This window comes from Scyliorhinus canicula, chromosome 7 (assembly GCF_902713615.1).
Source record: "Scyliorhinus canicula chromosome 7, sScyCan1.1, whole genome shotgun sequence".
Taxonomy (NCBI): Eukaryota; Metazoa; Chordata; class Chondrichthyes; order Carcharhiniformes; family Scyliorhinidae; genus Scyliorhinus; species Scyliorhinus canicula.
This window is the reverse complement of record NC_052152.1, coordinates 172972127-172997640: the sequence shown is the minus strand read 5'-3', so window position 1 is coordinate 172997640 and position 25514 is coordinate 172972127. Positions and strand designations below refer to the sequence as shown.

General features: G+C 43.9%; 2 protein-coding genes across 4 annotated transcripts in view; one reads left to right on the top strand and one right to left on the bottom strand.

Moving 5' to 3' along the window:
* The window catches only part of LOC119969549 (glucose-induced degradation protein 8 homolog), a 47836-nt gene extending 44987 nt beyond the window's left edge, over positions 1-2849 (bottom strand). Inside the window, exon 1 of one of the 3 annotated variants that reach the window (XM_038803309.1) lies at positions 2689-2849. The gene's annotated coding sequence lies outside the window, so the exon portion shown is untranslated. Of the gene's footprint in view, positions 1-2613 lie in introns of all 3 variants that reach the window. The other 2 variants (XM_038803307.1, XM_038803308.1) reach the window with 2 other exon arrangements.
* Positions 2850-3092: 243 nt separating this feature from the next.
* LOC119969550 (dnaJ homolog subfamily C member 5) overlaps positions 3093-25514 on the top strand; it is a 93464-nt gene continuing 71042 nt past the window's right edge. Inside the window, exon 1 of the mRNA XM_038803310.1 lies at positions 3093-3240. The gene's annotated coding sequence lies outside the window, so the exon portion shown is untranslated. The remainder of the gene's footprint in view (positions 3241-25514) is intronic.

Below are 25514 nucleotides of genomic sequence, written 5' to 3'. Positions count from 1 at the left end.
TCCAAAGAGAAAAGCCCTAGCTCCCGCAACCTTTCCTCATAAGACCTATCCTCTAAACCAGGCAGCATTCTGGTAAATCTCCTTTGCACCCTTTCCAATGCTTCCACATCCTTCCTATAGTGAGATGACCAGAACTGCACACAATACTCCAAATGTGGTCTTATCAGGGTCATGTACAGTTGCAGCATAACCCCACGGCTCTTAAACTCAAGCCCCTGTTAATAAAAGCTAACACACTATAGGCCTTCTTCACGGCTCTATCCACTTGAGTGGCAACCTTCAGAGATCTGTGGACATGAACCCCAAGATCCCTCTGTTCCTCCACATTCCTCAGAACCCTGCCACTGACCATGTAATCCGCATTCAAATTTTTTCTTCCAAAATGAATCAACGTGCACTTATCAGGGTTAAACTCCATCTGCCATTTTTCAGCCCAGCATCCTATCAATGTCTCTTTGCAGCCCAGAACAGCCCTTCACCTCATCCACTACTCCACCAATCTTGGTGTCATCAGCAAATTTACTGACCCACCCTTCAGCCCCCTCCTCCAAGTCATTGATAAAAATCACAAATAGCAGAGGACCCAGCACTGATCCCTGTGGTACACCGCTGGTAACTGGTCTCCAGTCTGAAAATTTTCCATCCACCACCCTCTGTCTTCTATGTGATAGCCAGTTACTTATCCAATTGGCCAAATTTCCCTCTATCCCACACCTCCTTACTTTCTTCATGAGCTGACCATGGGGAACCTTATCAAACGCCTTACTAAAATCCATGTATACGACATCAACTGCTCTACCTTCATCTACACACTTAGTTACCTCCTCAAAGAATTCAATCAAATTTGTGAGACAAGACTTACCCTTCACAAATCCGTGTTGACTATCCCGGATTAAGCTGCATCTTTCCAAATGGTCATAAATCCTATCCTTCAGGACCTTTTCCATTAACTTACCGACCACCGAAGTAAGACTAACTGGCCTATAATTACCAGGGTCATTCCTATTCCCTTTCTTGAACAGAGGAACAACATTCGCCACTCTCGAGTCCTCTGGCACTATTCCCGTGGACAGTGAGGACCCAAAGAGCAAAGCCAAAGGCTCGGCAATCTCATCCCTTGCCTCCCAAAGAATCCTTGGATATATCCCATCTGGCCCAGGGGACTTGTTGACCCTCAGGTTTTTCAAAATTGCTAAGACATCCTTCCTCAGAACATCTACCTCCTCCAGCCTACCCACCTGTATCACACTCTCATCCTCAAAAACATGGCCCCTCTCCTTGGTGAACACTGAAGAAAAGTATTAATTCAACGCCTCTATTTCTTCTGACTCCATGCATTCTGTATCCAATTGTATTCTGAAAGATGTTACAGGAACATCTCTCTAAGTTTGCACTCGCTTTATTCTTTTATCTCAAATTAGCTGCCTGACAACAATATTTGAAAGCCATAATCAAACCTCCAGTTGTGAGATGATTCAGGACACCTCATTTTATCTGATTGTCAGTCTGGGGCTCAAAAACACAGAAGTTGCAGAACCAATCCATGGTCCTATGATGCACTTTTTGATGGACAAAACAGGGCTTGGATATTGAAGTCTTATAAAATGTTATGTTCCCAAAACCAAAATCAGTTTCACAGCTCCCACTGGCATCTCCAAGCGTTTGGCTTCAACTTCATCAACATCTCAGGTGGAACATCAGGTTAAAATGAGAGGTGCAGCATCTTGGTTGCTTAACCTTTTTTTGTCCTTACTATTCCATTACAAAGTCTGCTTTTTTCCATCTTCATATAACCTGACGCACTTTTACCTGGTTAGCATCAACGGTCTAATCCAAACCTCACAATCCCAAAGTACGATTTATTAAATACAAACGGCCTCCTCTCTGCACAAATTATAATACATTCAGAGCCTGCATTACTATACACACAAATACATCCACATATACCAGTCTTGGACTTCATCTTCTGTCTAATGATAACCTGACAAATTGATTTTAAATACCTTCACCCTCATTCCTGCCAATCTCAGCAATATTTTCCAACTGTCTAACACATTCCACACTGACCACATTTTTCCTGACCCACAGTTTACCAATAGCAGTTTTTACTTCTGGCACTTTCAAGTCTTCTTAATTTATCCTCACCTCAATAGCATTTTTCCATAACAAGCTGAAATTCTGCTTTACATTTAAAAAAATGTCTCAACTAAGGTACTGGGGGTCAACTGTTTGTGTTCTTATTTCAAAGAGTCAAATCAAGTCTTAGGATTTCTTAGCACGGATTGAAAGGGGACACATCTGCAACATGTTCAGTCTCCAGTACCGGAGATTGATTTCCTCAGGAGCCCAAAGGCCGCGTTATTTAATGAAGTTTTGAATCAAACTGCGCTAAAGTAGAGCTCGTACTCCAATCAAGTTCGTTCCGAGCAATGGAAATAAAAGTGAAAGGGTTATGCTGCTTGGGCAGGATTCTTGAGTCGGTGGGGGCTGGCTTCGGGAAGTCGCTGCGTCGCCGAGGCCTACGGTGCAGGGGACAAAACACACACACACACACTTGTCCCACATAAAACAACACCGCCAACAGACACAGAGCCATAGGAGCACTTCGCTTACTTTCATTTGCACACGACGGGCTCCGAACAATGGGCCTTTCCGGGAAGAGGCTGAATTTTAAACTGGCGAACCTACCTCAAAAAGTGTGGGAGGATTTTGTTTGTGCCCGGAGCCGCAAAGCAGGAACGCTCGCGATCTTTCAATGCAAAAAGGTGGGCTGGACGGCGCCGCACGGCTCAACCGAACTTTGCCTCGGCCACCCCGCACCGGGCTGCCGATTGGTGGTTTACCGACGGGCGGTGTCCGGCGGCCCAGGCGGCCCAGGCAGACGCGGCCTCCGATTGGTGAAAACCGCTGTCAATCGTTCGCCGTCACTCGGTTTTCCTTCTTCTTCCTTCACTCCTGGCCCCTCCCCTCCTGAACGACCACTTCCCCCGGGAGGAGCGCCGCGCACGCGCGGCTCGGCGTCGCCTGCTTAACGGTCGGCATGGAGGTTCCCAGGATGCAGCGCGGGAGGGCTCGGGCGACAGTGAATGGAGCGCGAGGGGCGGGGTAAAGGGAGGAGGAAGTGAGGAGGCGGTGACGCTGTGCAAAAAGGTGAAGCGCTGACGGAAATTTCTTGATATGGTTCATGTGTTGAGAGCCTGAGGAAAGCCGACAGCGAGAGAAGAAAATTTTCATTGAAAGGTAAAAAAAAAACAAACGTCAAATAAAAACAATCCGGTCAGTTTTCTCCCGCCTCGTCCCTGCTCACCTTGCCCTATTGTGCCGGTGTTTTTAGTTGCTCGGGTTGTCGGCGCTCCGAGCCATTGCATGATGGCGTTTAGGTCTGATCTGCTGCCGCAGACAGCGCCGTAAATCTGTGCCGCTCAGTGGATCTGGAGAGGATTTTAGTTCGGCAGGACTATTCCATCGTTTTTTTTAAACCTCCTTTCCCCCCAACCACCCCCATTTTGTTAATGTGGATGAAATCTGGAGGCGATGGTGTAACATTGAGATGATTTTGGTCGGGGAAGGGAAGAGGAGGGGGGAGGGGGGTAAATGGCATCAGCCATCGCCAGTCATACGCGGTTTTGAACGAGGGAGCACCAGGCTTTGGATCAAACGCAGCAGCATTGCAGGGTTTTCTCACGCAACACGCACGCACACAAGGAGAGTGAACACTGACTGGCTCCTCCTGGACAGTGCCCGGTTTAATTAGGTTACCGTCGGCGGCCATGGTAATTCGGTCGTGGGTTCTGGTTATTTTTATTTATTGAGGGTGAAATGCGCAAAGTCTCTCTGGAGCAAAAATGCGTCAGGATTTGTGAGGAAGTCGGGTACCCCGGGTTTCTGCAAATGGTTGAACATCTTGAGTTGAGCAATCAATCCCATGACTCGTGCTCCCAATCCGTTGGTTTTTTTTGGGGGGAGGAGGGGAGTAGTGGGTGGCAGGAGTTAAGTTAATCATTTTTATTTAATTTATTGTTTCATGAAATGTCGCGCAATGCTCTGTTTTATGAAAAAAAACCTCGCGATTTTTCAGATGGGCATCGTATTCAAGAGCCCTTTGTAAATGTTTAGCACTCTAATGCTGTCATTTTAGTATCTCATGCGGATTCATGATGACACATTCATGATGCACATATGTTTAGGATAGTTTGAGAATATTGTCAATCATATGCGAGAGAGATTGTGTGGCTTTTAAGTAAAGCGTTAACAATCCTGTATTTGTGGTGCAACTCAGCAATAAATTCATATGTCTATAACCACGTTTTCCTGCTGCAACTCCGAATGATTTTTTTTGGACCTAGATTAGGACTTAATTGCATTTCCAATGTATAAAAAGCTGCTGTTGAATTTGAGCAATTTTCATTGTATAAAATGCTGCTGTTAAATTTGAGCAACAGGTTTGTCCCTTTGTAAGGACTGAAGTTTATTCCAAATTGAAGTCTACAGAAATGCCAAACATAATCAACCAAAAATGAATAGATTTTCAGTTGTGTATTGTATTATTGGTTTTGCCACTGAATGTATGTGATGCTATGTCATTAATGAAGGCTGTACACATGTAGAATTCTCTTTTTTCAGCAAATGTAGAATCTAATTTCAATTATTATTGAATCATATGATCCAAAAGGATGTTATTTGGTCCATTCTACATATGTCAGCTCTTTGAAAGAGCTATCCAATTAGCCTGACTCTCATGCACTTCTGCCATAGCCCTATACAGTTTTCCTTTTCAAGTGCATATCCAATACTCTTGAAAATAGGGCTGAATCTATTTCCACCATCTTATCAGGTGGTACATGCCATATCAGAACAACTTATTTTATTGAAAAATCTCCTTGTTCCATTGCTAATCTTGTTGAATCTGTATACGTGAGTTATTGGCCCTCTTGCTAGATAAGTAGTTTCTTCCTATTTATTAAAATCCTTAATTTGGAACACTTCAGTTAAATTTTCCTTTAAACATTCAATGCTGTAAAATAATATACCCAGTTTCTTTAGTCTCGACACACAACTCTCTACATAACTGAAGCGTTTTGTTGCTGGTACCATTACAGTCAACCTTCTCTGACATCCTTGTGTGGTGTCCACAACTGACACAGTAGTCCAGCTGAGGCTGAACCAGCCAGTAATGTATAAAACTTTAGCATACGATCATAAGAAATAGGAACAGGAGTAGGCCGTTTGACCCCTTGAGCCTGTTCTGCCATTCAATAGGATCATGGCTGATCCAGTCATTCTTCGTGCCCACTTTCCTGCCCTTTCTCCATAACCCTTGGTTCTCTTATAACCCAACATCCCTCGCGTCCACTTTCCTGCCCTTTCCCTAAAATGCTTGGTTCCCTTACTAATCGTGAATCTATCTATCTCAGCCTTAAATATACACAAAGACTCTGCCCACTTCTCTCTGTGGCAAAGAGTTCCAAAATGCTCCACTCTACAGGGAAGAAATCCTTCCTCATCTCAGTCTTAAATTGACACCCTTTTGTTCTGAGACTATGCCCCCTGGTCCATCTCTGCATTTACTCTGTTTAAACCTCTTAAGAATCCAATATGTTTCAATGAGGTCGTCGCCTCCTAAATTCCAATGAGTAGAATCCCAACCTGTTTAACCTTTACTCATAAGACAATCCCTCCATACCGGGAGTCATCCTAATGAATCTTCCCTGAACCAAAATCTTTCCTTAAATAACAGGACCAAAACTGCTCACAGCACTCCAGATGAGGTTTCATCAGGTCTCATCAGTACCTTGTACCATTGCAGCAGGACTTCCCTACTCTCATACTCAGAGGGCCAACATTCCATTAGCCTTCCTGATTGCCTGCTGCACCTGTGTGCTAGCTTTGTGTTTCATGTGGAAGTAGCCCCAAGTCCCTTTCAGTTGTAGTTTTTCTCCATTTTAAGTAAATACTGTTCTCTTGTTCTTCCTTCCAAAATGAACAACTTCACATTTTTCCTACATTATTTGCCAACTTTTTTCCCACTTAACCGATCAATATGTCTCTGCAAACTGTTTATATCCCTCTTGCAACTTACCTTTCCACCTTTTTTTTGGTGTCGTCTGCAAATTTGGCAACAGTAATTCGTTTTCTTTTACCAACTCACAATATATATTGTCAACAGTTGCAGTTTTGGCACTGATCCCTGTGGAACCCCACTGGTTAAAGGTCGGCAACCTGAAAAACGGGACTACAGCATATTTCTCCCCAGTTTGATAAACAATTGTCTACCACTACTTTTTGCTTTCTGTCTACCGCTACTATTTGCATCCTGGCTATTAACAAATTACTGATCCATGTTGCCACTGTGCCTTTGATTCCATGGACTTCAGTTTTGTTATTAAGTGAATTATGTGGCACATTGTCAATGAAGGGGCTGGTTTAGCTCACGGGGCTAATCGCTGGCTTTTCAAGCAGGCCAGCAGCACGGTTCGATTCCCGGACAGGCGCCGGAATGTGGCGACTAGGGGCTTTTCACAGTAACTTCATTGAAGCCTACTCGTGACAATAAGCGATTTTCATTTCATTTCATTTTCATGATCTTTTGAAAGTTGTATACATACTCTTACACAAGATATTTTGTACAAATTCTTCTTTATTAATGTTTAAAGCACTTGATTAAAAACTGAACTGTTCTTGACTTCACTTAAATCTCTTGTTGAAACACTGATTAATTGTTACAATTAATCACAAGACTTGCGGCTTGGACTTATCCAATTCAAGTTGAGGTGATCAGCCTCCTTTGGATTGGTGTCTTTTTCACTGAGCTCTGGACTCATGGTGGTCTTCACGATGGTGGGTCCTGCAGGTTATTGTGGGGAGGCTTCCAGCCTCCCCCATTTATACAGTTTCTTCCAGCATCGAGAAAGGTCTTTAGCCACGTACACCGATGGCCTGTTATTGTTTTCCTCAACGTTAGCTTGCAAAAAGAGCCCACATCTGCTGGCCTTGCTTTCTTTGTCTGTCTGTTGATTGCATCTTAAAGCGCTTGCTCGCAAAAAACTGTTTCACAGGACTTGTGTTCTGCAAGTTCAGCTACTTTCCCCATCATGATTTGTAGAGATTTGACTGGTTGTCCTGCTATAAAGTTTTGTGCTATAGACTCTTACCTGCTAGAAATTTGATTGAGATTAAGGATAAAATCTTACATTAATGATGTAATGGGTTCATTGAAATATAGCAAAGTACATTTCATCAACCTGGACAAAATTTGAGTTCAAAGCTGCAAGACTAATGACTAACCGGCTGCGATCCATTTTTATGAAGTCGAGTTTAAAAACACACACAATCAGTTACAATTTTTAGATTTTTCAAACAGTAAATAACCTAACTTTAAGTTCCCCTGAATGTTGCTGATTGTGAAGCTGTTCTGCAATTGCTGCAGAATTGGACATTGTGTTGTGAAAAAGACACAGTTAACCATTTTGTGATAAATGTGAGTAATACTACAACAAAATAGTAAACCTGTCCAAGTTTGTTTTCTTTGCTAAGTGAATACTGTAAATGATTGTAATCTGCATATTTCTTTAGTTCAATGGCATTCTGTTTACATTAGAATAGCAAAGAATACCATTTTTTGCAGTTGTAGAATGTAAGGTTTAAAAAAGGCTTGTAGAGGTTTGAATGTGGATGATCCAATTAATGGGTCCAAGTGTTCTAAATATGTGTTAACTGCATTCTGCTTTCAAGATCGCAAGAAACTGCAGAGTGTGGTGAATTCAGCCTAACGCACCTCACAAGCTTGCCATCCTCCCATTGATTCTGTATACACCTGCTGCCTCAGAAAGGCAGACAGCATTGTCAAAGACCCCTCATACCCAGGCTTTGCCCTCTTGCAGACCCTTCCATCAGGCAGAAGTCTGAAAACCCGCACATCCAGACATAGAGACAGCTGCTTCCCCACAGTTACGAGACTCCTCAACGACTCTACCTTGGACTGATCTGTTCCCTGTAAGAACACTATTCACAATGCCCTATGCTGCTCTTGTTTAGCCTTGTTCCGCACTATCACTATTTGTTGATGCACCACTGTCAATGTACTCTGTCGATTATTCTTTGTATGTACATACTGATATTTTTATTTGGTCGCAGAAAAATACTTTTCACTGTACTTTGGTACATGTGGCAATAAATGTCAATCAATCCATGGGAAGCATCTTGTGCAGTAGTTTTGCTGCTGGCTTCACCAAAAACAGGCACCAGTATATAATTTTGTTTCTATCAGTGGGCCACTAACTTCTATATACTGAGTGAGTACAGCATTGTCTTAAGAGGGTGGCACGGTAGCATAGTGGGTAACACTGTTGCTTCACAGCGTCAGGGTCCCAGGTTCAAATCCCTCTTGGGTCATTGTCTGTGTGGAGTCTGCACGTTCTCCCTGTGTCTGTGTGGGTTTCCTCCGGGAGCTCCGGTTTCCTCCCACAAGCCTCGAATAACGTGCTGTTGTTGGGTGAATTGGACATTTTGAATTCTCCCTCTGTGTACCCGAACAGGTGCTGGAATGTGGCGTCTATGGGATTTTAACAGTAACTTTGTTGCAGTATTCACTGTCTACTTGTAACAATAATAAAAATTATTATTACTTTGGATGTCAAACTAAGCCATTGTTGCAGGAGGAATTTCCCAATCTGATAATTAAACTTCCTCCCCTCGCACCAGTTTTCATTGGTATGGTACTCTTCGTATTGATTATCCTCCCAAGTCAGTTCACAGCAACATAAGCAAAAACAAATGAATCAAGGCTGTATATTGGTACTTTTTGAAAATGAGCAAGTGGCCTTGCCATGCTTCTTGAGTGAACACCATCTAAAATAGTTTAGCTGGTCATTGACCTCATTATGCTTTTGTGGGAGTGAACTGGATTTGAAACCTGCTCCCTGAGGTGGAAAGTCAGTGTCCAAACACTGCAAGTTACTTTCATAAGATGCTTTTCCTATTCGGTGTCAAAAAGTTTACAGAATTTTGTTTTGCTGATTTAGGCATCTTTAATTTGAACTCAGCAAGAAAATTCAGTAAAGGTTAATGTTTAGACACAATTAGTTGATTAATTTCATCTACGGCTGTTCTTTAAATTTCATGGCTAATGCTGGTGAATCATGCAGTTACATGAAAAATAGTAACTTTTAGCTGTTAAAACTTTGTATTTTCATTAATTTGAAGAAACAAGCCTACATAGGTTGTGTTTTTGTAGGCCTCTGTGATGTGAGTTTGGAAAGTCTGTCATATCCCAATAGACTAACTACAAAATTTCTGATTTCATGCTAATTCCTACTTTATCTTAAAAGCTACTTTTAAATAGTGCGTTTCACAACTTCGGGGCATTCCAATGCACTTTAACATGTTTGAAGTGTAAGTGAAGTCACTGCTTTACTGTAAGCAGTCATGAGATGTCTGGATGTGGGGTGCTCATGAATTTCAAATTAATCCACTGTATTGCTGAATAGATAAAGCTTCACACAGCGTTTCATGGTGGCTGTCTGAAATAGAAACTGATCTATTGTCCAGCGTTAACTTCCCTCATTCTGCAAACATTTTTAAAAATTAGGACACTTTCATGAAGCAAGTGTGTTGTCTTTGTAGTTATGCAAGTACAATTTGATCAAAGTATATCTCTTTTTCATTAGTGGGTATTGCACCTGTGGGATAGTAATACGAGTGTTGATGACTTATTTTTCCACTGCGCATTTGCTTAAACTAAGGAGGTATTAGTCTAAGTTGTTACAAGTTACTCCCTTTGAGTATTTCATGAATCCTGTTACTAACTCAATAGTTTGATCTCTTGTTGACATATCCTTCCACTATGACATTTAATTTCTGGACCTGGAACTCTAGTATGGTTCAATCTCATTAACAAAGAACATAGCCAGCTAACCAAGAATTGGAAGAAAAAAAACTGGCCTCTAAATCACCAGCAGCTCAACATCTGGAGCTCTTTTCCCACCGCTGCCACTCAGTCCCTAAATTGCTTGCAAGCTCACATTTGTCCCGTGTCTGCTTTATGGACCACTACTGCTCCCCCACACTCCTGTTTTTGCTACCCATATTCCCATCCTTAAGCTCACTATCTATCACTTGTATGTATAGTACTCATCATTGCTCTCACCCATTTTGAGACCACAAACTTGAGCAAAACTGATTCAAAATCAGAAATTTTAAATGCTGCTCTCCTCTGTTAATTCTACTTACTAGAGTTGCTGATGTCCATCTCCATTAAAACAGCTATCTTTTCAAAGAAAAATCTTTATTGTCACAAGTAGGCTTACATAAACGGAGCAGTGAAGTTACTGTGAAAAGCCCCTAGTCGCCAAATTTCGGCACCTGTTCGGGTGAGATTTATGAATGATAACCTCAGTGTGCACTTAACATCTCTGGTGGTTGACACATTTCACCAGGCCATCATCCTCTATCATTGTAAACTCAAAAGTTTGACTTGGATGCAAGCGTGCTTTGAAATGAGCCACGGTGATGTGAAACCAAAAGTACAGTATACCAGGTGTGGCAATCCATGGAATAAGAACTTGCTGTAGTGGTTACTGAGGTGACCATTTTTTATTTTTATTTTTTGGCTAACGTCTAAATATTTATTAGTCCTGAATGAGTGGCTAGTTAAAATGCATATTATCTGGGCTATGGAAGGGTTTCTTTCAAATCCATATTCCAGATGCCGCTGTCTGATGCAGTGCTGCTAGTTCCTGCTAATGTGTAAGGGCTCTCTTTTCCTTCAGCACAATTGCACAATTTCACTTTTTTATTTCTTCACATTTCTGCCCTGCCCCAACTTCAAACTGTTTCAGTGGCAGCATATCATACATTCCAAAGAGGAATGGAGAGCTTTTCTGAAATTTGTACGCAATCAATTATGTGAAAACAATCTCTCAGTATTCTCTAATTCGTATTAGCTTTCTGGCTTTAAAGGGGCTTGGCAAGCCAGTTTAATTTGGCATCTGAAGGAATATTATTGCAATTCCATCATTTTTATTTGGCACTGTACTGTAAGATCTTAGAGAAAATTTTAACGTTTTCTAAATCATAGAGCGTATCCATTGATTGAGAATCTGAGTAGGAAGCATTTATAATTTGAAACATGTATTGGTACGTTGTCAATGTTTACAAAATTATTCAATTTAGTTCTTGGCCTGTTCAAAAAGTGTCATGAGATTAGTGATTGATTTAGTTCGTGGATTGATTAAGTCAGGATTTTTAAAAATTTCATTTTTTTTTATTGTTCACAAGGGTGTGTTATTGAAGAAGTTATTTAGGAGGAAGGGCCTCCGATTTCTTTGGCATTGGGACCAATTCTGGGGCAGGAGTGATGTGTTCCGTTGCACCTTACGGAGTTATTTTTGTGACATGGGTAACAAATCTGGGCAGGGGAAAAGAGAAAAATCTTATTTGGTGGGGAGGTGTCAGCCAGGATTAAACAATAGAATGGGGAAAGGAGGTGCACAGAAGACTAGGAAAAGCAAAGAGCATTCAGGTGCTTTTCAAACTCTGGGTCGTGACCTATGGGTAGGTCATGGGTAAGTGTCGGGATGGTGTGGAGCGATCGGTCACGGTGTTCCTGATTGCAGGAGAAGCTGGCTGCTTTCAAGAATGCTGGACATCCCATGGATGCATGCCCCTCAGACAGATCCGGCAGTGTGCAGGCCCTGAGTCCAGCGGGGCACCCTGCCTCCTGACATCTACATGCTGTCCTAGGACCAAATTTATCTTTAGAAACGATGGAGTCTTCTAGCCAGAAGGGGTGGCAAGAGCAGGTCACGTGCCCGGCACATACGCTGACGTCTTGTGTCCTGCACATCTGTGCTTTGGGTGCGAAATCACGGAGGAAAGATTCCTGAATTTAGTACCAGCAAGCAACAGGACTGTGTGAAGAACTGAAGATGGGTCATTCTGCAATAAGGAAAAGGGGGGCCAGAGACGCCAACAGACCAAGATCTCATTACTGAATCTGCTGGAGAGAGCTTCTAAGGAGATTCCTAGGCAGGATAAAGCAGTGCTGGTGTGAACTGTATGCAGAACTCCAGGACCTCTGGTGAACAGCCAACAAAGAAAAAAACTAAAATCAAGAGCAAAGCAGGACAAAAATGATTTCTTAGAGGTGTGGCTTTGTTAATTGTGTCAATGCAAAGCCCATGTGTGTTATATGCAGGGAAGAATTGGTAAATTAAAGTTTAAAACCCGCAAGACATTTGAAGGCGAAGAAGCATGGTGAATTTGAGGACCAACTCTTGATTTTTTACCAAAGGATGCAATGAGAACTTGAAGCGTCAGCTGAAGTCCTTGGCAGAAATGTAACATTGCATGACAAAGCAAGTGAGATTGTGAGGCTCATCAGTCACATAAAGGTGAGAAATAATGGTGGATCGCGAAGATCGACCAGTTGGTAAAAGTGGGTCCAGGGGGGAAAAGTACAGAAAACACTGGAGTAACAGTTCGAAATAGGAGAGCTCAATTGAAAGGCAAACACAAAAGCAGTCTAAGATGTGGGCGGCATGGTAGCACTGTTGCCCAAGGTCCCGGGTTCTATTCCTTGCTTGGGTCACTGTCTGTGCAGAGTCTGCGCATTCTGTGTCAGCATGGTTTTTTCCAGGTGCTCCAGTTTCCTCCGGCAAGTCCTAAAAGATGTGCTTGTTAAGTGAATTGGACATTCTGAATTCTCCCTCCAGTGTACCTGAACAGGTGTTGTAGTGTGGTGACTCGGGGATTTTCACAGGAACTTCATTGCAGTGTTAATCTAAGTCACTGTGACACTAATAAAGATTATTATTATTTGATGTACATGTACGTAAATTCTTGGGATTTGGTCTGCGAGGTTGGTGGGCTGCTAATTAAGTCACCACATGGGACTGAGGAAGATTAGTAACTTCATTTTGCAGGATGTGAGAGTCGCTGGCTAGTCCAGCATTTATTGCCCATCCCTAATTGCTCTTGAGACGGAGTGATGCACTGCTGCACTGAACAGCTACAGTCCCTGTGGTGAAGGTACACACAGTGTGGTTAATGAGGAAGTTCCAGGGCTTTAATCGGGCGATTGAGAAGAAATAACCATATATTTCCAAGCAACGATGGTGAATGACTTGGCGAGGGACATCCACATGGAGGTGTTCCCATGTGTTTGCTGCCCTTGTCTTTCTAGATGGTCATAGTTGTGCACTTGGAAGGTGCTACCTAAGGAGCCCTGGTGAATTCTGCAGTGCATTTTGTAGATGGTACACATTGCTGCCAGCGTTCGTTGTTGGTGGAGGGAGTGAGTGTTTGTGGATGGAATGCTAGTCAAGCGGGCTGTGTTGTCTTGGATGGTGTCGAGCTTTTTTGAGTTTTGTTGGAGCTGCACTCATCCAGGCAAATGGGAGACCTTTGCATCAGACTCCAGACTTGGGTTTTTGAAGATTAAATACATGCTTTTGGGAGTTGGGAGGCGAGTTACTCTGCACAGGGTTCCTAGTCTCTGACCTCTTGCAGCCACAGTTTTCATATGGCTGCCCAGGATGTTGGTGGGTGATTCAGCAATGGTAATGCCATTGAATGTCAAGAGGCAATGGTTGGGTCCCCTCTCTTGTTGAAGATGGTCATTGCCTGCCATTCAATGCAGCACAAATGTTACTTGTCAGCCGAAGCCTGGATATTGTCCAGGTCTTGCTGCATTTGGGCATGGACTCCTTCTGTATCTGAGGAATTGTGAATGGTCCTAAACATTGTGCAATCAGCAGTGAACATCTCCATTTTTGTCCTTGTGATGTAAGGAAGGTGATTTAAAAAAAAAAATTTTTTTTAAGCTTTGCTGGCTAGGTCAGCATTTATTGCCCTTCCCTAATTGCTCCTGAGAAGGTGATGGTGAGCTGTCTTCTTGAACTGCTGAAGTCCATGTGGTGTAGGTAAACCAACAGTGCTCTTGGTGAGGGGGTTCCAGGATTTTGACCCAGCGACAGTGAAGGGATGGCTGGTTTAGCTCTCTCTGCTAAATCGCTGGCTTTTAAAGCAGGCCAGCAGCACGGTTCGATTCCCGTACCAGCCTCCCCGGACAGGCGCCGGAATGTGGCGACTAGGGGTCACAGTAACTTCATTGAAGCTTACTCGTGACAAAAAGCGATTTTCATTTCATTTCATATATTTCCAAGTCACAATAGTGATTGACGTAGAGGGGAAGTTCTAGCTGATGGGGTTCCCATGTATCTGCTGCCCTTGTCCTTCTAGATGTAGTGGCCGTGGGTTTGGAAAATACTGCCTAACGAGCCTTGGTGAGTTCCTGCAGTGCATCTTGTAGAGATGCTGCTACTGTGCGTCAGTTAGTGGAGGGAGTGAATGTTTATGGAAGGGGTGCCAATTAAGTGGGCTACTTTGTCCTGGATAGCGTCAAGTTTCTTGAGTGTTGTTTGGCCTAGGACACTACCCTGAGTGGTGTCCTGGAACTGAAATGATTGACCTGCAACCGCCACAGCCATCTTCCTTTGTGCCAGTTATGACTAAAACCAATGGCAGGTTTTCTCCTTGATTCCCATTGATTCCAGTTTTGTTATGGCTCCTTGATGCCCCAGTTGCTCAAATGCTGCCTTAATGTTGAGGGCAGTAACTCCCCATACATCAGGAATTCTGCTCTCTTGTCTGTGTTTGAACCAAAGCTATAATGAGGTCATGGGCTGAATGGTCCTGGCAGGACCCAAACTGTGCATTATTGAGCAGAGTATTGCTGAGCAAGTGCCGTTTTTTAACATTGGTGATGACCCCTTCTATCACTTTACTGATGGTCGAGATTAGATTGATGCGATGGTAATTGGCCAGAATGGATTTGTCCTGCTTATTATGTACAGACATAACCTGGACAGTTTTCCAAATTGTCGGGTGGATGTCCGTGTTGCAGCTGTAGTAGAGCAGCTTGGCTACGGGGCATGACAAGTTTGTAGCAATGCTATTGTTAGAATATTGTCAGGGCCCATAGTCTTTTGTAGTATCAAATGCCTTCAGTTGTTCGTTGATATCGCATGGAGTGGATTGAATTGACTGAAGACTGGCATCTGTGATGCTGTGGACTTTTAGAGTAGGCAGAGATCGATCATCCACTCGGTGTTCTGGCTGAAGAACAGTATCAAATGCTTCAGCCTTTTCATTGTGCACTGATGTGCTGTGCTGGGGTTCCCCATCATTTGAGGATGGTGATATTTATGGAGCCTCCTCCAGTGAGTTGTTTAATTGTCCACCATGATTCACAACTGAATGTGTCAGGACTGAAGAGCTTTTTCTGAATCTTTTGGTTGTGAAATAGCTCAGCTCTCTCTTTGCTGTTTATGTTGTTTGGCATGCAAGTAGTCATGTGTTGTAGCTTCACCAGCTTGACACCTCATTTTAGGTATGCCAGGTGTTGCTCTTGTTTTCACTGCTGCACTCTTCATTGAACCAGGATTGATCTCTGGGTTGGTGGGTAATATAGAGTGGGGGATATGCTGGGCCATGAGGTTGCAGATTGTGGCTGAATAAAATTCTTCTGCTGCTGATTGCCCACCACGCATCATGGATGCACCGAGTTGCTAGATCTGTTCAAAGTTTATCCCATTTAGCACGGTGGTACTGCCACACAACACAGTGGAGGGAATTATCATTGTGAGGGTGGGACTTCATCTCCACAAGGACTGTGTGCGCTCGTCAATCCTCTGATACTTGCATGGATAAATGCATCTGTACGCCCGTATTGAAATAAACTACCCCCTCACCACTACCTTCAGTGACTCTCACAGCGTGGTGGTCGAGACCTCCCCCACGTCATTCAGCTCCACATATCCCTGAATAGCAGCCCTCATCTGCCCACAAACCACCTCCTCTGCCAACAGTGTCACATCCAGCCTCCACTGACCCCCATCCCCCGATTCACCTGCAAGTCCACCCAATGCAGTGCATGGTCCGAAACCACAATCTGCATGTACTCCGAACCGACCATCCCTGCCAGCAACGTCCTGTCCAATACAAAATAGTCGCTCCGGGAGTACACCCCAGGTACATGGGAGAAAAACGAAAATTCCTTCACCCTTGGCCGACCAAACCTTCACGGGTCCACCCCTCCCATACGCTCCATAAACCCTTTCCCCTTGCCACCGTTGATATCCTCCCCGGGCTCGACCGATCCAATTTTGGCTCAATAACACGTGTTAAAATCCCTCGGTTTGCCCCCCCTCCTACCAATTATACCCGGTGTAAGTCGAGGTCCAGGATCTTCCCCAGTATCTGTCTCTCAAACACTACACCATCCCAGTTCGGGGCATAAACATTCATTAACGAACCACCCCCGGAGTCTGCTGCTATGTTTCCCACTTCAAAAGCTACCTGCTTATTTATCAAGGCCGCCACCCTGCTCGTCTTCAAATCCAATCCTGAATGAAAGATCTGCCTATCAACCATAGCCCTCTGGCATCCCAAATTGGTAGTCCCTACCATCGTAGGTCACCCAGAGGCGGGACGGGTACAGCATTCTGAACTTCACCCCCTTAAAGAGGGCAGCCGACATTCTGTTAAAGCCCGCTCTCCTCTTGGCCAGCTCTGCGCCCATGTCCTGGTATACTCTGTTTGCTGCCCACCCAGGTACACCGCCTCGTCTGCCTGGCCCACCTCTGGATCTGTTCCTTATCAAGAAACCGGTGCAACCGCACCACCACCGCCCTCGGTGGCTCATTACCCTGCGGCTTCCTCATCAATGCCCTTTGTGCCCGCTCCACCTCCAGGGGCTGTCGGTGTCCTCTGGCAACCCCACAATCCTCGGGTTCTGTCTCCGGGAGCGGTTCTCCAGATCCTCCACCTTCTCCTGAAACCACTTCTGGGTATCTCGCATCACCCCATCTCGGCTGCCAAATAAATAAGCTGCCCCTTGTGCTTCCACACCGTCTCCTCCACCTTCTGGATTGCCTGGCTTTGAGACTCCAACCTCAGCTCCACATGGTCAATCCCCGCCTTAAGAGGGTCCACCATCCTCGCCAGGTCCTTCAGAGACTCCTTTCTCTGGGTGAACTTCTCGTTCAAGAAGTCCACATTCAAAAAGTCCACCAGATACAGGGGCACCAGACAAGGATGCCCACTGTCCCCGCTGCTGTTCGCACTAGCAATTGAACCGCTAGCAATCGCGCTCAGGGCAGCAAAAAATTGGAGGGGGATCCGAAGGGGAGGTAGAGAGCACAGAGTCTCACTCTACGCGGATGATCTGCTCCTCTATATCTCGGACCCACAAAGCAGCATGGACGGAATCATCGCGCTCCTGAAAGAGTTTGGAGCCTTCTCGGGCTACAAACTCAACATGAGCAAAAGTGAGATCTTCCCAGTACACCCGCAAGGGGGGGGGGGGGGGGGCAGCACTAAAGGGGCTGCCGTTCAATCAAGCCCGACATAAATTCCGCTACCTGGGGATCCAAATAGCCCATGACTGGAAAGGGATCCATAAATGGAACCTCACCAGCCTGACGGAGGAAGTTAAAAAGGACCTGCAAAGATGGAACACACTCCCGCTCTCCCTCGCGGGGAGAGTTCAGACGATCAAAATGAACGTACTGCCCAGGTTCCTCTTCCTGTTTAGATCCATTCCGATCTACATCCCCAAGGCCTTTTTCAAAGCGCTGGACAAACTCATCATGGCGTTCGTATGGGGGGGTAAAAATGCTAGGATCCCAAAGAAGGTCTTACAAAAAACAAAAACCAGGGGAGGGCTAGCCCTCCCGAATCTACAATTCTACCACTGGGCAGCAACAGCCGAGCGAGTAAGGGGATGGACCCAGGAGCCAGAAGCTGAGTGGGTGCGTGCGGAGGAGGCCTCCTGCATGGGAACCTCCCTCCGGGCCCTCGCCACGGCAGCACTCCCATCCCCACCCAAAAAACACTCCAGCAGCCCAGTGGTGACAGCTACCCTCCAATCCTGGAACCAACTGCGGCAGCAACTTGGCCTGACCAAAATGTCGAACAGGGCTCCCATCTGCAACAACCATAGGTTCACACCAGCACTGACTGACGCCACCTTCAAAAGGTGGAGGCAGGACGGGGGGACACTGACAGTCGGGGACCTATACACGGACGACAGGATCGCAACACTGGACGAACTGACAGAGAAATTTCAGCCAGCTGGGGGGAACGAGCTACGGTACCTGCAGCTCAAAAACCTCCTACGAAAGGAGACAAGGACGTACCCACAACCGCCACGACAGACACTACTGGAAGACCTACTGGACGCAAGTATCCTAGAGAAAGGGAACTGTAGTGACATGTATGACCGACTGGTAGATAGGGACGACACCGTACTGGACGCAACAAGAAGGAAATGGAAGGACGACCTGGGGATGGAGATAGGGTGGGGACTCTGGAGCGAAGCACTGCATAGGGTCAACTCCACCTCCACGTGCGCAAGGCTCAGCCTGACGCAACTAAAAGTGGTACATAGAGCCCACTTAACAAGAACCCGTATGAGTAGGTTCTTCCCGGAGGTGGAAGACAGATGTGAACGGTGCCAAAGAGGCCCGGCCAACCACGCCCACATGTTCTGGTCTTGCCCCAGACTCGTGGAGTACTGGACAGCCTTCTTCGAGGTTATGTCCAAAGTGGTGGGAGTGAGGGTGGAGCCATGCCCGATAGTGGCGGTCTTCGGGGTTTCAGAACAGCCAGATCTATTCCTGGGGAGGAGGGCGGACGCCCTTGCCTTTGCCTCCCTGATCGCCCGCCGTAGAATCCTGTTTGGCTGGCGGTCAGCAGCACCGCCCAGAGCTGCGGACTGGCTGTCCGACCTCTCGGAATCTCTCCAAATGGAGAAAATCAAATTTGCCATCCGAGGGTCGGACGACGGCTTCCACAGAACGTGGGAGCCATTCATGCAACTGTTCCGGGACCTATTTGTGGCCAATGTACAAGAGGAAGAATAGTCGGGGGAAGGTAGCGGGAGGGGGGGGGGGGGGGCTACAGGTTCGGTACGGGGGTTCGATGGCTAGCTAAGGCCCAAAACCAAACTAAATAAACATGTTGAGGGGGGGGGGGGGGGGGGGGGCGGGCGCAGTTACTACTACGAAGATGCTTACCTGTAAATATGTATGTTAATTTTTGCGTGTTTGTTTGTTTTTTGTTTTTTTTTTCTCTCCTAACAATTTGTAATTTGTTCAATATAAAATATGAAAACTGAATAAAAACATTTATAAAAAAAAAGTCCACCAGATCATCCATCGACCATTGTGATGATAGGACCGAGCCTTACCCTCTGCCATCTTTGTGCCGCAGGCAAAGTTTATCGCTCTGATGGTTCCTTTCGATAAACCCACTTCTGGTCCACAAATCCATCTACCGGTGGAATAAACTCTTCCTCCACTACTCCTGCACCTTTTTCCGTTAAAACATCCACCCATTAACTCGCCTAAACCACTTCTGGTCCATAAATCCATCCACCGGTGGAATAAACTCTTCCTCCTGCACCACTCCTGCACCTTTTTCCATTGCCTTTTCCATTACCACATCTGCCCGTTAATCAGGGGAAGGTCCAAAAACACCGCCTCAAGCAGGAGCTGCCAAATGTGTGACCACTCACACCATGACCACCACCGGAAGTCCATGTCATCGGGTTTATAATAGTTATGGAAAATGACATAGAATACTTAACTGGACAAGGACTCATTTTAGTGAGTCGATTAGGGATCTGTCTCCGATCAATTGGAGTCAAAGGTTGGTACCCAAAATAGGCAATGATCAATTGGAACCTTTGAAAGAGGCAATGGTTTAGGTAAAGTCGACACCTCCATGAATGGAGAGGAAGGGCATCCAAAGTTAGGGCTCCCCAGTTGAAGGAGGTTTAAAATTTGGCAAAATAAACATGACAATTGTAATGTTGTTAATACAGTTGAAAACCAAACTGAATATGGAAAGTACAGAAGAGATCTGAAAAATACGTGCGGCAGAGAGAGTATGAGAAATAGCAGCTGACGTTAAAAAAGGGAACTCAAAAGTTATATTTGTACCTAGTAAATGGATAATCAAGAGTGCTGCCATTTGGAGACTTGTGGAGACACAGGGCATGGCTGAAATACTAAATAGTACAGAAAGTGCTGAAAAAACTCCCAGGCCTGGCAGCATTTCTTCTACAGAACTCCACCGGTTCCAAAGGACTGAAAAGAGTAACCCTGTTTCTGTCTGCAAGATACTGTCCGTGCATTTCCAGCACTTTTTCTGTTTGAATTTTAGATCTCCAGCGTCCACTGTTTTGCTTTTATTATACTAAATAAGTAGTATGGAGGTATCTATTATTGAGATAAGTATGCCAATATAACTGTAAAGGAGTAGGCTGTAATGTAGGATAGGATAGAGATGGCATTCAGAAGTTTGTCAGTCTTCAAAGTTTTTTTAAAAAGTCATTTGGTTCAGATAGAATGTATCCTTGTTTACTGAGTGAAATAATGTTTTGAGAAGCCTCTTGACACCATCTTCCAATCCTCCCTTGAATATTGGAATGTGGTCAGAGGACTGGATGTTTGCAAATGTTATGCACCTGTTTTTTTTTAAATCTGGGAAGGGGAATTAAACTGAGCCACTAAAAGCCAGTTGGCCATCGTCAGCAGTGAGGCAATGCTAAGAGACATTAATTTGGGGCAACATTAATTAGTATTTTGAAAAGTAGGTGCTAATAAATGTAAGTCATCACGATAATGTTAAAGGCAGCTTGTCTTTGACTAGATTGATATATTTTATAAAATGAGGGTTAATTGTGCAGATGGACTTCCAAAAAGTATTTGACAAAGTACCATATAATAAATGTTTAGAAAATTTAAGGGAACATTGACAGTATTGATTTTTTAAAAATAACTGAGTTAGTGGTGAATTGCTGTTTTTCAGACTGGAGGGAAGTAGACAATCGTGTACCGTATTGCTATTTGGACCATTGGTGCTCTTGATGCATATTAATGACCTTCAGATAATACAAAACTTGGAAATGTGGTAAACAATGGGAAAGATAGTAACAGACTTCGGAAGGAGATGGGACTGGATTTTCCGCCCCTTCCTGCTGACTGCATCTTGTCCTGCTGAAGTTGACCCCACCCTGCACACGCAGCAGGATTTCTGGCAGTTGGGTGGGCAAGCCATGCCTGTGAACTTCGGTGGAACCAGAAGATTCTGCCAGTTGCCAATAGCTGTCTGCATCCACTGCGGGGAAAACATGCCGTGAGGAGTGGAAAATCCCAGCCATAGTGATGAAATGGGGAAAAAAGTGTGGCAGATGAAATTTTAACAGAAGCATGATGTAATACCTTTTGTGGTAGGAAGAATGAGAGGCAACATCTACTAAATGGTGAAATTCTAAAGAGGTGCAGGAATAGAGAGACGTGGGGGAGAGATGTGTACATGCACACAACTCTTTGAAGGTGGCAGAATAAACTGAGAAAGCAAATAAAGCATACAGGATTGGTTGGCTTTAATAACAGGCGTAGAGTGCAAAAACAAAATATTTACACAACACTGGTCAGACCTCAGCTAGTGCTGCAACTAATTCGAACACTACATATTTTGGGACAATGTTAAAGCATTAGAGGGTGCGGAAGAGAGAGACTGCAGTTAATGTAGAGAATGTTAAAGGTGGAGTTGATCTGAGTTGGGCAAAGATATTTGTTAACAGATGTTAATCCATAATCATGAATGGTTTTGATACAGCAAATAAGGCAAAACTGCTCATGGCAGAAGAGTCGGCATCCAGAGGACATCTATTTAAGGTGATTGGCATAAGAGCGAGTGGTGTTATGAGAACAATTTTTGCACATCTTGTACAACTTAAAGGATGGTGAAAGCAGATTCAATAGTAACATTCAAAACAGATTGGATAAATACTTAAACAGGGGGAAAACGTACAGGGCTAAGGAGTAGAGTTAATTGGATAAATCAAGAGCATAGGCACGATGATGGGATGAATGATTTCCTCCATTGAATCATTTTATGACATGCAGAAAGACTTGAGTAGGAAAAAGAAATAACGTCCGTGGAAAAAACATAAATAGCTACATTGTTTTCTGCTGAATAAACTGAGCTGAAAGACAGTGTTGATGTAGGTGGAAATAAACTAATTGTGATGATGTGGAAATAAACTAATTGTGATGGTGGTGAGAGCATTTTAATCAAATTTTCAACAGAAATCTCAAATATCTTCTAGTAAATAAAAGCTGGAGTTTTGCAGTCTTTACATCTGTTCCAGTTTCATTGATCTGTTTTTGGAGGAATGCCTTTTGTTGCATATAAAAATGAACTCGCACAAATTTTAATTTATTCATGAGTTACTCTTATTTTCAAAAGTAAGTATATGCATAATGCAGCACTGAAATATGCTTTCCTGGCCACCATTAGCTTATTAGGCTACATATCACTCTGTTAAGATTTGTACAGCTTTCTGTATAGTCTTTTTATTTTGTGATCCATGTGAAATTGTGTCACATAGAATTTACAGTGCAGAAGGAGGCCATTCGGCCCATCGAGTCTGCATCGGCTCTTGGAAAGAGCACCCCACCCAAGGTCCTCGCCTCCACCCGATCCCCATAACCCAGTACCCCCACCCAACACTACGGGCAATTTTGGACACTAAGGGCAATTTATCATGGCCAATCCACCTAACCTGCACATCTTTGGACTGTGGGAGGAAACCCACGCACACACTGGGAGGATGTGCAGACTCCACACAGACAGTGACCCAAGCCGGAAACTTACCTGGGACCCCGGAGCTGTGAAGCACTTGGGCTATCCACAATGCTACCGTGCTGCCCACGGAGGAGAGGTATAAAACAAGGCATGCTAATTTGAGCTGTAATTTTTCTCATCCAAGAAAGCAGTTAACTTTTTTCCAGTTATGCATAATTAATGCTCAGCCCTCTGAAACTGGTCAAAGGGTTTATTTTATTTTCAACCTTTAGGCCGAGTTCTCCCACTCTCCACATAATTGGGAAGTGAGAACAGGCTGTCTTTAATTACTGAACTGGGGAAATTTTATGTCCCTAAATTGTGTTCACAAAACCATAAAATGGAGGAGCAGAAGTGGGCTATTCAGCCCATTGAGCCTGCTCTGCCATTCAATGAGATCATGGCTGATCTGATATAATCCTCATCTCCACTTTCCCAATTTATCCCCATAACCCTTGATTTCCTTACTGATTAAAAATCTGTCTATCTTGGCCTTGAATTTATTTAACGACCCAGCCTCTACAGCTTTCTGCGCTAAAGAATTTTACAGATTCACAATCCTCTGAGATAAGAAATTCCCCCTCTCTGTTTTAAATGGGCGACCCCTTACTCTGAGATTATGTCCTCTGGTCCTAGATTCTCCCACATGAGGCAACATCCTCGCAGCATCTACCCTATTCCGGATAATTAATCCTCTTTGTGCTATGTCTCCCTATCATAGGTGCAGGGACTAATCTAGTTACTAGATTCCACCAATGCTATGTATAGTGAATTATGCATTTTGCTCACAACTAGTTATTCATTTTTAGGAATTCTAAAAAAAAATTAAAATAAAGTTACACAATGGCAGAACCCAGTTTCCAGTTGTCCAGAGATGAATGGGCACTTAACTGTCAGTTAGCATCAAACAAGGCATTCTCCTTGGCAACACCTCTATCAATCAGATTTCATTTGCCACCCAGTCAGCGCACACTTTACAACATAAATTGTTGCTCCCTTTACATTTGGTATTCTTGTCAATTGTCCTGATAAGTGCAAGATGAAAAGCTTTGAAAATGTTTCGAGTTTTATAATTCAGAACAAAACCTTTTACTTTTGTCCTGATTTTATTTGGGCTCTAATTTCTTTTCCACTGACTTCTCCTCACTCTGTTTGCCACTATCTCAGAAGGAAGCTGATGGGATTGAATAAACTGACCATTTTCCACCTGCCCACTTTACTTTATTAGTAATCTTTTATTGTCCCAACTAGGCTTACATTAATAATGCAGTGAAGTTACTGTGAAAATTCCCTGGTCGCCACACTATGATACCTGTTCGGGTACACCGAGGGAGAATTCAAAATGTCCAATTGGAACTTGGGGAGGAAGCCGGCGCACCAGGAGGAAACCCACACAGACACTGGGAGAACGTGCAGTCTCCGCACAGGTAGTGACCCAAACCGGGAATCTAATCCGGATCCCTGGCGCTGTGAAGCAACATTGCTAACCACTGTGCTGCCCATAACTTTCTATTGAATTGAACAGGAAGTGAAACTGGGAGGGTGCAAAAATCAGATCTCGCCTTTTCAGTTTTCTGGCAAGTAAATTGTTAAACTGCCCCTGTTTTTCTGAACCAGCTAGTTGGATGGATAGCAGTATATTATCCATTCTCTTGCTAGTTTGAGAATAGTGGTTGGGGTAGAAGGGAAGGGGTAAGGGTGGCACGATGGTGCAGTGTTTAGCACTGCTTCCTCGTGGCATCTATGTCCAGGGTTCGATCGCGGCCCTGGGTTACTATCCGTGTGGAGTTTGCACGTTCAGTGTCTGCGTGGGCATCACCACCCCAACCTAAAAAGATGTGTAGGGTAGATGAATTGGCCACGCTAAATGGCCCCTTAATTGGAAAAAATGAATTGGTTACTCTGCATTTTTTTTGAGAAAGGGTAGCAACATATGCCATTGCTACTTTCATGATTAATTTCTATATATTCTTGTATCAACAAAGGTGTAAGTATCATCAGCTTGCACCAGACAAGTGGACCTTGTGACTCGTGAGCATTCCATTGCTTGTGTTTTTTAAAAAAAAAACTTTTTATGTCTAGTCTCTTAAAGCCAAAAACACTTTGTTCCTCATTTACTGCTATTACAATATATTAAGCAAAGGCTAGATATATGGTATCCCTTGTTTGTAAATGTGGAGAGAATGGGGTGAAAATAGAAATGTAGTAGCTTTCTAATTGACTAACTGCTACAAAGTACTGTTTTAGAAAAAGGCAAATACATTTTACTTTGCAAGCTACTCAAACATAGTAATGTGAACCAATCAATTATACCCTGTGAACATTCCTTCTGGTTTGATTTTTAAACAGCTCAACCAACCATTTTCCTACTCTATTCCTTGTTCACAAATGTTTTGTTTGTTGTCTTCTGAGTATTTTAAAACAAAAGTATGAAATTATATTGAACACAAACAGCATAATTACAATTCTAGCCTGCAAATAGACAGTAGCCTTACTGCAATTAATTCCTCTAAATTTAAAAGCCAAATACAAAGGTTGTTCCCATCCCTGCATCCTTGTCTGTTCTTTATGTGGTACTTCACTTCGCCAGATATCATTTATGGCTTGGCCTAGTTCTCCAGAACTCTCCTATCTCCACAACTATTAAGTTTGCTAGTGTTTTCTCTTTAGATTTTTATTATGGAATTTATTACTATTTTACCCAACAAAACTAGAGTTTTTTTAGTGTAGCTTGATTAAAGTGATAGCTATCTGTATTTACTTTTGATCGCATTGTTTGAACCATTAAGGATGTGTTCTGCACCAGCGGCATCCAG